The sequence below is a fragment of the Sarcophilus harrisii genome, chromosome X (assembly GCF_902635505.1).
Source record: "Sarcophilus harrisii chromosome X, mSarHar1.11, whole genome shotgun sequence".
Lineage (NCBI taxonomy): Eukaryota > Metazoa > Chordata > Mammalia > Dasyuromorphia > Dasyuridae > Sarcophilus > Sarcophilus harrisii.
Window position 1 is genome coordinate 33,203,948 of NC_045432.1, and position 16,686 is coordinate 33,220,633.

At 39.3% G+C, this 16,686-nt stretch overlaps 1 long non-coding RNA gene across 2 annotated transcripts in view; it reads right to left on the reverse strand.

The window, feature by feature from the left end:
* The window catches only part of LOC111721584, a 166,374-nt gene that overhangs the window by 125,493 nt on the left and 24,195 nt on the right, over positions 1–16,686 (reverse strand). Inside the window, exon 2 of one of the 2 annotated variants that reach the window (XR_004230622.1) lies at positions 12,765–12,864. This is a non-coding gene — a long non-coding RNA (uncharacterized LOC111721584). Of the gene's footprint in view, positions 1–12,764; positions 12,938–16,686 lie in introns of those variants that run through there. The other variant, XR_002770702.2, reaches the window with a different exon arrangement.

Consider the following 16,686-nt stretch of genomic DNA (forward strand, 5'->3'; position numbering starts at 1 on the left):
TCAAGAGACCAGACAAAAAATATTGATACAGATTTCCTCCAGATATTCCTAGATGATTACTAGCGAGGTGTGTCTGTGCTATATATAGCTCAGAGTAGCCAATTGTTAAATTTTCAGTGTGAAAATTTCTCAGAAATCACGAAAGGCAACAAATCAGGATTTTATTTGGTTTTTGCCAATTGTCTAGATTTAAGAAAGTGATGGAGGAATTGTTCACTATTCAGATTACATTTAAAAATGTGTTCTACATACAATTTTTCCCTAGAAAGTTAGTTGTTAAATATTTACCAGCAAAACCATGAGGAAGGAAGAATTTACTATCTCCTCAAGCAGCCTCTTCCACTTTAAAATGGCCATAAATTTCAAGAAGTTTTTCCTTACATCAAGCCTAAAATTGCGGGTTTTTTTCCAATTTCAGCCTTTTTTCCTAGATTCTGTCTTCTGGGACCAAAACAGCTTCTACCTGACAGTCCTTAAAATACTTCAAGACAACTATCATTCCATCGTCTAGACCCTCTAAAAGTCCTCTAATTTCTCCAGGCTAAACTCCCCATTTCCCCTGACCAGTTCTGATATGGCATAAACTCAAAGATCCTCGCCATTTTGGTCATTCTTACTCTATCACTATTAGATTTGTCAATAATCATTCTAAAATGGCCATCTGGTAGTGAACACCATCCTCACGGAAAAGACTGATGCTACCACCAGCTTAGTCTTGGATATGACATAACTCTCTAAAAAATGTACAAAAAGGAAAAGGACCTATATGGACAAAATTATTTATGGCAGTTCTTTTTGTGCTGGCAAAGAATTGGAAATTAACAGAGTGCCCGACAATTGGAGAATGACTGAACAATAGTATATGGTTATGATGGAATACCATTGGACTATAAGAAATGATGAAGGGAATAGTTTCAGAATAACCTGGGGAAACATTTATGAACGGATGCAAAGTAGTGAGCCAAACCAAAAGAACACTGTATGTAATAAACATCAGTACTCTAAGGATGATCAACTGGGAAAGATTTAGCTACTCTGACAATGATAATACAATGACCCCAGATAATTCTGAAGTACTCATGCTGAAAAATGATATCTGCATCCAAAGAGAGACTTGATGGACTTAGGATGTAAATTCAAGTACAATTTTTTCACTTTATTTTTCTTCCTATTTTATTTTTGTAAAATGGCTAATACAGAAATACATTTTGCATGATTTTACATATATAATTTATATTATATTGTTTGTTTTCTCAATGAGTAAGAGATGCTGGATGGAGAGAGAAAATTTAGAATTCAATTTTTTAAATAAATGTTATAAATAATACATTGGAAACCTACAGATGCCCAAGATTATGTTAACCTTTTTGAAAAAAAAAAGTCAGCTGCTATATCATAACGTTCATTTGGATTAAGTTTGCATTCCATTAAGCCCCTCCACATTTAGTTCTGTCTCATCATGAATCTTCCACCTCGTACTCATGAAGTTAATTTTTTGTTCGTGACTCCGCCATTAACTCAATCAGGCATTTAAGTTCTACTAAGTGTCAGACACAGCTGAAGAGTGGGAATACTAATAAAAGCAAAAAACAGTGCCTGTTCTCAAGGGGCTCACAGTCTAATGTGGAAGAAAAAATGCAAGCAACTAATTGGAGATTACTAATTAGAAAGCACTCATACTTGGTATTATTATTGTTATTATGATATTGTTATAACTAAATCTTGTCTTTAGCACAAAAAAATGTACATTATACATATAAATATTTACATTCAAAATTGGGGGAGAAGGTTAGATTTGAGTCGAGTCTCAAAAGAATCCAGGATGTGCGGATAGGAAGAAGAGCACCCCAGGAAAGAGGAGTATGGGGGCAAGGGATAGCAAATGGAAAGGCCCAGAGTCAGGAGATGGAGTATCGTGTGCAAAGAACTACAAAGCCAGTGTTACTAGATCACAGGCTATGTGAAAGGTAAAAGAAGACTGAAGATGAAGGAAGGAAACAGACTGGGATTCCAGAGGATTTCATATTTGATTCTGGAGGTAACAGAGAGACACTAGTGTTTTTTAAATAGGAAAGTGACATGGTCCGAGTGTATGTTAGGAAAATCACTTTAACAGCTGAATGGAGAATGGATTGCAGGGAGGCAGGGACACCAACCAAGAGGCTATTACAGTAGTCCAAGTGCAAGGTAAAGGGACTGCATCTTGGTAGTTACCATATAAGTGGATATAATATATATATATATATATATATATATATGTTTTATATTATATATAATATGTACGTGTACACATACATATATGATGTTGTGAAGGCAGAAAAGACAAAACCTGGCAACAGACTGAATAGGTGGAGTGAGTGCAAGTGAGGAATCATGGATGACATTGAGGTAACAAGTCTGAATGACTATCTGTATCATCTGCAAAAATTATATGCATGCTGTCTATGTCTTCATCAAAATTACTGAGCAAAATGTGGAACAGAAGAAGGACAGAAGCATGGATCTCTAAGATGCTCCCCTCAAGACTTCTTTCCAAAGGAACATCAGATTGCTTGGATCTGGCCAACTGACCAGCTCTGGATCTACTGAGTTATACTGTTAACTAGCCTGCAGCTCCCATAAAATAGCATGAGTGATTTTATCAGATGCTTTACTGAAATATAAACTATAATAATCGTATTCTCTTGATCTACCGGTCTAGTAACCCTATACAAAAAGGAGGGAAGGAAATTAGATTAAACTAATGTGATGCAGACATGCTGGGGTTTTTGTGAACATCGTTTCCTTTCTCAGATGTTCATTTACCTGCCTTTTTCTTTTGCCCATTATAGCTAAAGCAAAGCAAAATGAAACAAATGAATGACCAAGCTAAAAAAACTTTTCTGTGGTCGTCCTTAGCTTTTCTTGCCAGCCTTAGCTTATTCTGAGCTTCAGCACTCCTAATACAATTCTTATAAGACCATGCTGTGCAAGGATCAATATCTGCCATGGAAACTAGAGTAGTTTTTCTGTTTCTTGGTTTGTTTTCTAGGATTTCTCCTCATAAAGTAGGGAAGCTATCCCTGAGATCTGATTGGTCTAAGGGGCTAAGTCCATCAATGTGGCTTCCCAGTCCCATAAGGCCCACCCATGAGGAGTTAGTGTCTCTCAGATCTGGCTGCTGTCACACTGTCGTGGAGTCACTACACCCAACAAACTCTGCTAGCTGACTAAGCTGCCTTTGATGAATTGTTAAATGATCCATCAGTTCATATCAATTCCAAACATGAGGAACCAGACCAGACTGAATTCAAGGCCAGCCTGTAAGATATGACATGCATAGTGCTGTCTTCATCCTCCATTACCTGCCCTTGCTTCCATCTGCTATACAATTTGTTTAAGGTTGGCTAATGCTATTTTACAAAGTCTGGAAATGTGGGGACTACACATGAGTCGATCCCACTGCTGATTAGCACATTAGGGTCTGACCTTCCCCAACCTGAACCTGTTTGAATCTCCTTAGAGAATCTAATATCTCCCCACTCCTGGGAGCTCACCATATCAGTGCAAAAATTTGGGCAATATCTGATTTTCTTAGACAAAATGCAGCTCAGAACTCCCAAGCTCAAGTAATGAGCCAGCCTCATGGATTACCATACAGGGGAACAAGAGTCATTATAAAATCGTGAGCTCTCTGTGTATTTATATGTTTCTGTAGATAAATGCACTCCACACACACACACACACACACACACACGCACCCTTTTTTCTCTCAGAATTGTTTCTCTTTGCATTTTCAGAATTTCATTCTTAGAGCTTCTTGCCCAACTTGGTCCGACTTCTCCCTGAGACACTCAAGACCGCATTCAAAATGGACATAAAACTTCTTGGATCAGATCATTCAACCAGTTCTGAATCTACTTAGAAATATTGTCATTTACTGATACACTGTTGGTGGAATTCTGAATGCTTCCAGTTATTCTGGAGAGCAGTTTGGAACTAAGCTCAAAAAGTTATCAAACTGTGCATATCCTTTGATCCAGCAGTGTTACTACTGGGCTTATATCCCAAAGAGATCATAAAGAAGGAAAGGGACCTTTATGTGCATGAATGTTTGTGGCAGCCCTCTTTGTAGTGGCCAGAAACTGGAAACTGAATGGATGTCCATCAGTTGGAGAATGGCTGAATAAATTGTGGTATATGAATGTTATGGAATATTATTGTTCCGTAAGAAATGACCAGCAGGATGAATAGAGAGAGGCCTGGAGAGACTTACATGGACTGATGCTGAGTGAAATGAGCAGAATCAGGAGATCATTATATAGCTCAACAACGATACTGTATGAGGATGTATTCTGATGGAAGTGGATTTCCTCAACAAAGAGATGATCTGAGTTTCAATTGATCAGCGATGGACAGAAGCAGCTACACTCAAAGAAAAAACACTGGGACATGAATGTAAACTGTTTGCATTTTTGTTTTTCTTCCCGGGTTATTTTTACCTTCTGAATGCAATTCTTCCTGTGCAACAAGAAAATGGTTCTGCACACATACATTGTATCTAGGATATACTGTGAAATATTTAACATGTATAGGACTACTTGCCATCTGGGGGAGGGAGGGAAGTAGGGAGGGGAAAAATCGGAACAGAAGTGAGTGCAAGGGATAATGTTGGAAAATATTACCCCGGCATGTATTTTGTCAATAAAATGTTATAATTATTACAAAAGAAAGAAAGAAAGAAAAAAGACTTTTTCTCGCTTATGAACACAGAGCCGGGCTGAAGAGAGATCTTTGACATTTCCTTCCTCCCATGGAAAATAGTGCCTTAAGGCGGAGCGCTATGTTACCGCTCTCCTATGAACACAGAATCCCGGTATCAAAGGCTTGCTAAAACGTCTTCTCAAATAGGTTCAGGGGCCCTAAGTGTGTAGGGATATTTAAGAGCTTCTCTCACACCCAAAGGGAATACCCTAGTGCTGAGGGATTGTGAGAATTTGTTTCTCAACCTAGAAAATAGTGCCTGGACGGGGAGGGCCTAGGAAGAGAGACCCCAGGTGCGGAAGGATCAGTAAAAAGTCTCTGAAATTTGTATCCTGCCGCCAAGTGCGGAACGATCTTTAAGACGTCTTTTCACATAAGAACAGGGTGCGCTAGTGAGGAGGGATCTTGGGGAATACTCTGCTCACATTGTAAAATAGTCCCAAATGGGCAGCCCCATTAAGACTTCTCACATTTGACACAGACCAAGGGCGGAGGGATTTTTAAGAATTTTTCTCACTTGTGAACACTGGGCCCCGCTGAAGAGAGATCTTTGACATTTCCCTCCGCATATGGAAAATAGTACCTTAAGGCGGAGCGCTATATTACCGCTCTCCTATGAACACAGAATCCCGGTATCAAAGGCTTGCTAAAACGTCTTCTCAAATAGGTTCAGGGGCCCTAAGTGTGTAGGGATATTTAAGAGCTTCTCTCACACCCAAAGGGAATACCCTAGTGCTGAGGGATTGTGAGAATTTGTTTCTCAACCTAGAAAATAGTGCCTGGGGTGGAGGGCCTAGGAAGAGAGACCCCAGGTGCGGAAGGATCAGTAAAAAGTCTCTGAAATTTGTATCCTGCCGCCAAGTGCGGAACGATCTTTAAGACGTCTTTTCACATAAGAACAGGGTGCGCTAGTGAGGAGGGATCTTGGGGAATACTCTGCTCACATTGTAAAATAGTCCCAAATGGGCAGCCCCATTAAGACTTCTCACATTTGACAACCAGGGCGGAGGGATTTTTTAAAATTTTTTCTCCTTGGAACACTGGGCCCCCTGAGGACTTTGCATTTCCTCCATATGGAAAAAGTACCTTTAGGGGGCTATATTACCGCTCTCCTTGAACACAGTCCGTATCAAAGGCTTGTAAAACGTCTTTCTCAAATAGCTTCAAACCCTAATGTAGGGAATTTAAACTTCTCCTTCCCAAGGGAATACCCTAGTGCTGAGGGATTTCTTTTTTTCTCAACCTGAAAATAGTGCCTGGACAGGAGGGCCCAGGAAAGAGACCCCAGGTGCGCAAGGATCATAAAAAGTCTTGAAATTTTATCCCTGCCGCCAAGTGCGGAACGATCTTTTAAACGTCTTTTCACATGAACAGGGGTGGCTAGTGAGGAGGATCTTGGGGGTCTGCTCACATTGTAAAAATCCCAAATGGGCAGCCCCATTAAGACTTCTACATTTGAAAAAGCAAAGGGGGTGGGCGATTTTTAAAATTTTTCTCCTTGAACACGGGCCCCCGGAAGAGAGATCTTTACATTTCCCTCCATATGGAAAATAGTACCTTAAGGGGAGGCTTTTCCGCTCCTATGAACACAGAACCCGTATCAAAGGCTTGCTAAAACGTCTTCTAATTAGGTTCAGGGCCCTAAGGTAGGGATATTTAAGGCTTCCCCCAAAGGAATACCCTAGTGCTAGGGATTTGAGCATTTTTTTCCAACCTAGAAAATAGTGCCTACGGGGAGGGCCTAGGAAAGAGAGACCCCAGGTGCGGAAGGATCAGTAAAAGTCTAAATTTGTATCCGCCAAAATGGGAACGATTTTAAGCGCTTTTCACAAAAGCAAATGGCTAGTGAGGAGGGGATTTGGGGAATACTCCGACATTGAAAATAGTCCCAAATGGGCAGCCCCATTAAGCTTCCCCATTTGCCGACCAAGGGCGGAGGGATTTTAAAATTTTTCCACGGGAACGGGCCCCCTGAAGAGATCTTTGACATTTCCCTCCCAAATGGAAAAATAGTCCTTGGGGGCGCTATTTACCGTCTCCCCAAGACCAAGGGAAACCCGATCAAAGCTTCAAAACCTTTCTAAAATAGGTTCAGGGGCCCAAGTGGAGGGAATTTAAGAACTTCTCCCTCACCCAAAGGGCCCCAGTCTGAGGTTTAGAATTTGTTTCTCAACCAGAAAATAGTCCTGTGGGGAGGGCCCGGGAACCCCAGGTGCAAAGGATCAGAAAAGTCCAAAATTTTTCCGCCCAAATGGGAACGATCTTTAAACGTCTTTTCACATAAAGAACAGGGTGGCTATGAGGAGGGGATCTTGGGGAAATTTGGCACATTGTAAAAAGTCCCAAATGGGCAACCCATTAGAACCTACATTTGACACAGACCAAAAGGGGGAGGATTTTAAAATTTTTCTCACTTGTGAACACTGGGCCCCCTTTGAAGAGAGATCTTTGACATTTCCCTGCATATGGAAAATGTGCCTTAAGGGAAAGGGATTCCGCTCCCATGAACACAGAATCCGATCAAAAGGCTTCTCGTTTCTCAAATACTTAGGGGCCCTAATGGCAGGGTTTTAAACTCTCTCCACCCAAAGGGAATACCCAGTGTAGGGATTGGGGAATTTGTTTCTCAACCTAGAAAATAGTGCCTGGGGTGGAGGGCCTAGGAAGAGAGACCCCAGGTGTGGAAGGATCAGTAAAAAGTCTCCGAAATTTGTATCCTGCCGCCAAGTGCGGAACGATCTTTAAGACGTCTTTTCACATAAGAACAGGGTGCGCTAGTGAGGAGGGATCTTGGGGAATACTCTGCGCACATTGTAAAATAGTCCCAAATGGGCAGCCCCATTAAGACTTCTCACATTTGACACAGACCAAGGGCGGAGGGATTTTTAAGAATTTTTCTCACTTGTGAACACTGGGCCCCACTGAAGAGAGATCTTTGACATTTCCCTCCGCATATGGAAAATAGTACCTTAAGGCGGAGCGCTATATTACCACTCTCCTATGACCACAGAATCCCGGTATCAAAGGCTTGCTAAAACGTCTTCTCAATTAGGTTCAGGGGCCCTAAGTGTGTAGGGATATTTAAGAGCTTCTCTCACACCCAAAGGGAATACCCTAGTGCTGGATTGTGAGAATTTGTTTCTCAACCTAAAGCTGTGCCTGGGGTGGGGCCAGGAAGAGACCCGGCGTGGAAGGATCAGTAAAAAGTCTCTGAAATTTGTATCCTGCCGCCATGGGAACGATCTTTAAGACGCTCCTTCTATAAGAACAGGGTGCGCTATGAGGAGGGATCTTAAATACTCTGCTCACATTGTGAAAATAGTCCCAAATGGCACTCCATTAAGACTTCACATTTGAACAAAGCAGAGGGTGGAGCAGTTTTTAAGAAATTTTACACACCCAGAGATTCTACTAAAAGGTATTAGAAAAATCCATAAAAGTAGAGTAACCTGCTGAGACATTAAAATCAAGCAGCCAAAGAATGAAAAAATAGAAGAAAAAGTGAAATACTATAATGGTAGAGAAATTGAGCAAGACAGAGATTAGAGAATAATTTAGTAGTTTATTAAATGAAGAGATTTACTGGGGCCAAATGATCCATGTTTGGTCCCAGGACTGAATGAGACTATTGTCTCAAAGAATCCAGTGGCATTTTAATTTTTTAAAACATTACCCAATTATATTTTAACCTGGTTCTGAACTTAGGAGTTTGATTACTCTGAAATATAGAATAGAGTGGAAGTACAATCTTTTTAATAGTATAAAACCAAAAGGACCTCAGAGGCCAATTAGTCAGTCAATAAGCATTTAAAAAGCACTCACCTTGTTTTGGACACTACATCAAGCCATGAGGATAAAAAAGGTCCCTGCCCACAAGGGACATTCTAGTAGAAGAGACATAAAGATTTGCTAGGATCATATAAGATATATACAGGGTTGAGAGAAGTCATTTAATAAGGGAAGGCATTAGTTAAGGTAAAAGCATTTTGCGGAAAGTAGAAGTAGGTTGGGTCCTTCACAATCAAACATAGGGTCTTGGACCTGTGGTAGAGGCAGATTCTTTGAAAGTTATTGAGCTGAAACCAAATCATTTCCAATGGAGCAGTAATGAACTGAACCAGCTATGCCCAGAGAAAGAACTCTGGGAGATGACTAAAAACCATTACATTGAATTCCCAATCCCTATATTTATGCCTACCTGCATTTTGGATTTCCTTCACAAGCTAATTGTACAATATTTCAGAGTCTGATTCTTTTTGTACAGCAAAATAACGTTTTGGTCATGTATACTTATTGTGTATCTAATTTATATTTTAATGTATTTAACATCTACTGGTCATCCTGCCATCTGGGGGAGGGAGTGGGGGGTAAGAGGTGAAAAATTGGAACAAGAGGTTTGGCAATTGTTAATGCTGTAAAGTTACCCATGCGTAGAACCTGTAAATAAAAGGCTATTAAATAAATAAATAAAAAAGAAATAATCCATAACTTTAGCAAAGTTGCAGGATACAAAATAAATCCCCATAAATCCTCAGCATTTTTATACATCATCAACAAAATCCAACAGCAAGAGATACAAAGAGAAATTACCTTCAAAATAACTGTCAATAGCATAAAATATTTGGGAATCTCTCTACCAAAGGAAAGGCAGGAATTATATGAGCAAAATTACAAAAAAACCTTTCCACTCAAAGTCAGGTTTAAATAATTGGAAAAATATTAAGTGTTCTTGGATAGGCTGAGCGAATATAATAAAGATGACAATTCTGTCTAAACTAATCTATTTATTTAGTACTATACCTATCAGATTTCCCAAGAAAATATTTTAATGATCTAGAAAAAATAACAATAAAATTCATATGGAAGAACAAAAAGTTGAGAATTTCAAGGGAATTAATGGAAAAAAAATCAAATGAAGGTGGCCTAGCTGTACCTGATTTAAACCTATATTATAAAGCAGCAGTTACCAAAACCATTTGGTATTGGCTAAGAAATAGATGACTTGATCAGTGGAACAGATTGGGTTCACAAGACAAAATAGTCAACTATAACAATCTAGTGTTTGACAAACCCAAAGATCCTAACTTTTGGGATAAGAATTCATTATTTGACAAAAACTGCTGGGATACCTGGAAATTAGTATGGCCGAAATTAGGCATGGACCCACACTTAACACCGTATACCAAGATAAGATCAAAATGAGTCCCTGATTTAGGCATAAAGAACAAGATTATAAATAAATTAGAAGAGCATAGGATAGTTTATCTCTCAGAGTTGTGGAGGAGGAAGGAATTTGTGACCAAATTAGAACTAGAGATCATTATTGGTCACAAAATAGAAAACTTTTATTATATCAAATTGAAAAGCTTTTGTACAAACAAAACTAATGCAGACAAGATTAGAAGGGAAGCAACAGACTGGGAAAATATTTTTTCCAGTTAAAGGTTCTGATAAAGTCCTCATTTCCAAATACATAGAGGATTGATTCTAATTTATAAGAAATCAAGCCATTCTCCAATTGACAAATAGTCAAAGGATATGAACAGACAATTTTCAGATGAAGAAATCGCGACTATTTCTAGCCATATGAAAAGATGCTCCAAGTCATTATTAATCAGAGAAATGCAAATTAAGACAACTCTGAGATACCACTACGCACATCTCAGATAGGCTAGGATGACAGGGAAAGATAATGCTGAATGTTGGAGGGGATGTGGGAAAACTGGGACACATGTATTGTTGGTGGAACTGTGAATACATCCAGCCATTCTAGAGAATGATTTGGAACTATGCTCAAAAAGTTATCAAACTGTGCACACCCTTTGACCCAGAAGTGTCACTACTGGGCTTATATCCCAAAGAGATACTAACGAAGGGGAAGGGACCTGTATGTGCCAAAATGTTTGTGGCAGCCCTGCTTATAGTGGCAAGGAACTGGAAACTGAGTGGCTGCCCATCAATTGGAGAATGGCTGAGTAAGTTGTGGTATATGAATGTTATGGAATATTATTGTTTGGTAAGAAATGACCAACAGGATGATTTCAGAAAGGCCTGGAGAGACTTACACGAACTGATACTGAGTGAAATAAGCAGGACCAGAAAATCATTATACACTTCCACAAAATACTATATGATGATCAATTCTGATGGACGTGGTTCTCTTCAACAATGAGATGAACCAAACCAGTTTCATTTGTTCAATAATGAATAAAACCAGCTACACCCAGAGAAAGAATTCTGGGAAATGAGTGTGAACCACTACATAGCATTTCCAGTCTTTCTGTTTTAATGAGTTTGCATTTTTGATTTCCTTCTCAGGTTAATTTTATATTATTTCAAAGTCCAATTCTTCTTGTGCAGCAAAATAACTATATGGACATGTATACATATATTGTGTTTAACATATACTTTAACATATTTAACATGTATGGGTCTACCTGCTATCTAGGAGAGGAAGAAGGGAGGAAGGAGGGGAAAAGTTGGAACAGAAGGTTTTGCAAGGGTCAATGCTGAAAAATTACCCATGTATATATCTTGTAAATAAAAAGCTATAATAAAAAAAAGAAAAAAATATTGTCATTGAGCATGCAATTCTATTTTTTTTTCCTTATGTAAGCTTTGTCTTTTGTTTCCTACCCATCTCAAAATGCCTTGAAATCTATTATCCCCAAATTGATGATTCACATGAGATAATGTCCATCTTGCCTCTCTTTCTCTATCACAAATTCCCAGATGGATTTCTCCTCAAGATTCCTGTCATTTTCTACTCTAGCAACTGGTTCCTTCCTGTTGATTAGATTCTTGTCCAGAAAGAAGTATCACCACATTGTTAATTCTTTCACCTTTTAGTGGTACATAAACAAATTATTATACAATCTGGTTTTGGCAAAGAGAGAGCACCAACACACGTCCAGATAAATGAAGTCTCCCGACACTGTAATATCCTTCTTCTAGACCAAGCTTGTGATCAATTTCCCAAACTCCCCTTTTAGCTTTATTGGTGAGAATGGATCACCTAAAACTGACCTCAATCAAAGACTGGGCTTAAAAACCTGGTAATTTTTCCCACCCAATAGTTTCAACCTACAGCTGCCTTTCAAAGCCAAAGCTTGAACTAACAAGGAGGAGCAGCCAGGCCTCTGCTAAATATGTGAACGTTCTAGGGTGTGCACTTACTGAGAGTGGAGTCATTTCCTCCTGAATGACTAGCCAACTCTCTCCTTAGACATCTCACTTGGCCTCTGGCTGCCACCTCTCCAGGTTCAGTGGCCATTAAGCTCCCTCCCATCTGCCTTCCCAATGGAACAGTGCTAGTGTCAAAGCTCAGCATTGGTCTAAATGAGGTCAGGGATCAGTTTATCCCTAGTGTTATGGCTCAATATGGAACCATGGAAAAAGGCAAAGAAAACACTGGTCCACATATGGACCAATTCATGACCTTGGCTTCATTAGCACCAACTGAGGCGTTATGTGTATGTGTGTCTGTCTCTGTCATATATATACACACACACATGCACATTTATACCGAGTCCTTATTGCCCTATCCTAATGTCACTAAAATGTTTTTAACAACTAATATTTTAGTAATTACAGACACATTTAGGACAGCTGTGGCAGTGTGTAATCACTGGGGTGTGTGGTACAAATCCTAAGCATTAAAGATGGCCCTAAAAAAAAAGACATCAGTTGAGGCCAGAATAGTTGCGAAGGCTTTCTTGAAGAGATTACTTGAAAATGAGAAGCTGAATAGGAGAAAGAGGGAAGAATTAGAGTCTAGCAACCAAAGCCCAGACGCAGAATTTTTCAATAGATTCAATCATCCATGGGTAGATCACTAATCTACAACAATCAATCTCATTTCTGAGTCCTTATCATTAGTGATTTGTTGACAATTCACATTCATATTACTTTGCCCATAATTCAGTCTGATCCCTTTAAGTACAAACCTGATGGGGATAATTCAGGACCCTAAATCTTGGGAAGAGTAACATTCAACAATGACATTACAGAAGAGGTCTTACCATCTGCTTTGCAGCTGCACCCTTAGGACCACGGAGCCTTTTCATCTGACTTGCAGCAGAAATCTTATATGTGTTGTCTCTTCCACCAGAATATTCGCTCCTTAAGAACAGAGACTGTCTGTTACCTTTCTGTCTGTATCACCAATGCTTAGTACAGTGTTAATATAACATAATAAGAGCTCAATAAATACTTTATTCATTCACTTATTCAAACTATAAATTTCCTTCTTCATTTTATTACAAGTTTTAGGGGAAGAATATGGGTTGGCTCAGATGGGTGCTCTGGGCTATTCGGAGAGATGTTACTTTTTTCCCAGAATGGAGATGAAAATGAAGAGAAGATGAGTTAGGACCAGAATTAGGATGTTGAACAAATTACTCTCTCCTCCCGAGTCCAGTCAAAATACAGCTCCTCACTATTTTGAAATGTTAGAAATTTTCAGAATAGTTTGCATGCTCATATTGAAATAGAAATCCAGAAATGCATCTGAAAACTAAATATAAGCGGCATTTGGATTGATGAGCCGGGCCTCCATTCCCTTCCAGTAATGCAGATAATTGGGTACTGACTATATACTGATATCCAGTGGGAAGTCCCCAAACAGCTGGAAGGACCCCAAAGCCTGCCATCTAATTAGTAGCCTGCTGTTTCTTTTTGCATTTCACCTAACCTAGCAATCCTGAACAAGAAAAAAGTTTGGGGCAAAAATCAGACTGACCTAATTGATTCAGCAAAATGCTCAGGGAATTGAGGAAATCTAAGGAATCCAATTTTCTGTCCAACCTACAAAGAGTTAATCTTCAAGTCCTTCTGGCTTCTTCCTTTATCACTGAAAAACTTTATAAAATGGCCACTCCTCCCTTGCCTCAAGAAAGAGACACACTTCAAAAGTGGCTTTTGCTATTCATAGCAAATGCCTCAGGTAAAACTAGTCTTTTGCATTAGCTCATACATGGCTCCAAGCCCTTAGAACATGAGCAAATAAAGTATACTCTGGGATCTCAATTTCTTCTTCTGTCAAAAGAGGGAACTAGCCAGCTTCTCAGACACCTTCTAGCTCTATTTCTTGGATACTATGAGCTTGAATTGCCAGAACTAGAAAAATTCTTAAGGTCCATGAGGGCAGGAGTTCTTAAAACCTTCTTCTCTATCATGGACCCCTTCTTAGAATAATGTTTTTAAATATATAAGATTACAGAGAAATTCAATCCCACTGAAATATAATTGTTAGAATATTTTAAAAGAAAAACCAGCTGATGAACTCTAAGTTAACAACTCTTCATTTAATCCAATTTTTTCTCTAGGCCAAATTGAGATTTTGGGAGCATTTTCTCAAGGTTGCAGAAACAAGCAGAATCTGTGGCAAGATCTGAACCCAGATTCCCTGACCCCATAAAGTCAATGCTCTTTCTAACATGCCATACTACCTCCTAAACTTGCATTATGTATCGGACCAAGATTATTAGTGTCTAAAGTCAAAGCTCTTTCTATAATATCACACTATGACAAATACATTGCCTCAATTAATTTCTATCAAGAGCCAGCTTTCCCTTTGCAGAGTTCTAATATCTTAGGGAGGGAAACCCGAACCTGCCATGTTTACAATGGGAGAATGAGGAAGAAGTATGGAGAAGACATTCTTAGTAGTGGGTGCCAGCAGAAGGAGGGTTGAAGAGAAAAAGAGTAAAGAGTTCCCCAACCTTCCCAGGTCCCTAGCATCTAACTTTACTTTTTGAGCGTAACAGTAATCAGCTTGTGTGTGCCTTCTCCAAAGTCCTAAAAGGACACGTTTCCCTTCTCCAACCCTTATTGCTCTCATGATACAGGAAACCATTGTCTTCTTTTTTGAAAAAAAAAATTCTAATAACTATCTTTATTTTGCATTCCAAATTCTCTCTCTCCTTCCAACCTTTCCCACAGCCACAGAGAAAGCAAGCAATATGATATACATTATACATATGAAGTCATACAAAACATTTTTACATTAGCCAAGTTGTGAGGGGTGGGTGGAAAAAGCAAGGGGAAAAGAAGAAAAATATGCTTCGATCTGCACTCAAAATTTATCAGTTTTCTCTCTAGAGGAGAATAACATTTTTCCTTGTGAGTCCTTTGAAATTATCACAGATCACTGTATTGATCAAAATAGCAACGTCATTCACAGTTACTCTATTACTATCACTTTGTAAAATGTTCTGCTTATATCACTTTGCATCAGTTCATATAAACCTTTCCAGGTTTTTCTGAAACCATCCTGTCTGTCATTTCTTAGAGCACAATAACGTTCCATCACATTCAGAGACCACTATTTATTCAGCCATTCCCCAACTGATGAGCATTCCTTCAGTCTCCAATTCTTTGCCACCTCAAAAAGGGCTGCTATAAATAATTTGGTACATAGAAGTTCTTTTCCTTTTTCTTTGACCTCTTTGGAGTACAGACCAATTAGCTGCATCAGGTCAAAGGGTACGTGTAGTTTTATAGTCCTTTGGACATAGTTCCAAATTGTTCTTTGGAACAGTTGGACCAGTTTGCAACTCCACTAACAGTGCATCAGTGTACATCATTTTTCAGTGTTGTCTCCAGAATTTGTTTTCATTTTGTATCATGTTAGTCAAACAGATAGGTGTGAGATAGTACCCAGAGTCATGTTAGTATGCATTTCTCTAATTACTAGTGATTTAGAAAATCTGTCACATGACTTTTAATAGTTTTGATTTCCTCTCTGATTCCCATGCAAATCCTTTGGCCATTTATCAACTGGGGAATGAGCCATCACTGAACATGGAAATTTCTTGAGAACTCTTCTTCTCTGGGTTTCCAGCCCCCCAACTTTGGGTGTGTAGAGCCAAGAGTAAGAGTCATAATTACTAACTAAGGGCCTGAATTTCAAGCCCTGGAAAACACGGATTCCATGGTCCCCAGCCTAACACACTGCCTGGCAAAGAGACAGTAGATATTTGATAAATTCTTGTTGATTGATTCCCATTACCTATCCATGGGAATTTACCCACAAGAGTTAAACAGAATGTGTTTAGGCAGTTGATTTCTTATTCAGGATCTTAAACTGCTTTTCAAAACAATCCCACTCTTAAAGGTCAGCTGGAATTGGCTTTATTTCACAGATGGAGATTCAAGTATATTTTGTCCTACTTTTAAGACGCTTAAAAGAACAGGACTGTTTTTCCCTTGTTTTCCTAAACTCTTCCTCTTTGACCTTATCATGCCCAGTGTAGAGCCATCCAAGGTTATATCAGCGGGACATGAACCTCAACAGATCTTACAAAGCTGAGGGGTTTAGTCTGTTTCTTCCAAACTCCATGGCACTTCTCAACTTCTTTATTTCTGTCTAAAGTGTCACCATCTTCCCAGTGATCCTAGGTCTTAACCTTGATGTCATTCTCAATTGTCAATCACACTTAACCCCTCCCCCATATTCAATGGGTCACCAAATGTGGGCTTTTCTGCTTCTACAACATTCCTTGCATCCATCATCTTCCCTCCACTCACACTTCCACCACCTTAGTTCAGTTCCTCGTTAACCTAGATGATTAATTAGCCTCCCTTACTCAAGTCACTCCTCTTGCTAACCTGTCTTCCATATGAAGGTGATTCTCCTAAAGCACAAGGCTGGCCCTATTGCTTTCCTGGCCAATAAACTCAGTGATTTCCTGTTGGCTTTAGAATCAAATCCAAACTCCTCTATCTAGCTTTGGAAGCCCTCCACAACCTAGCTCCAAGCAACTTTTGTTGGTATATCACATATTACTCACCTTTACTCTTTACCCTCTAGACAAATTGGCCTTCTCTCTGTCACATTCGATCTCCCACTTAACGCTTTGAACCAGCTATCCCCCATGTCTGGAAGGCCCTCTCTCTCCTTATCTTTACCTCTCAAAAATCCCTTGCTTCCCTTCACAGGTC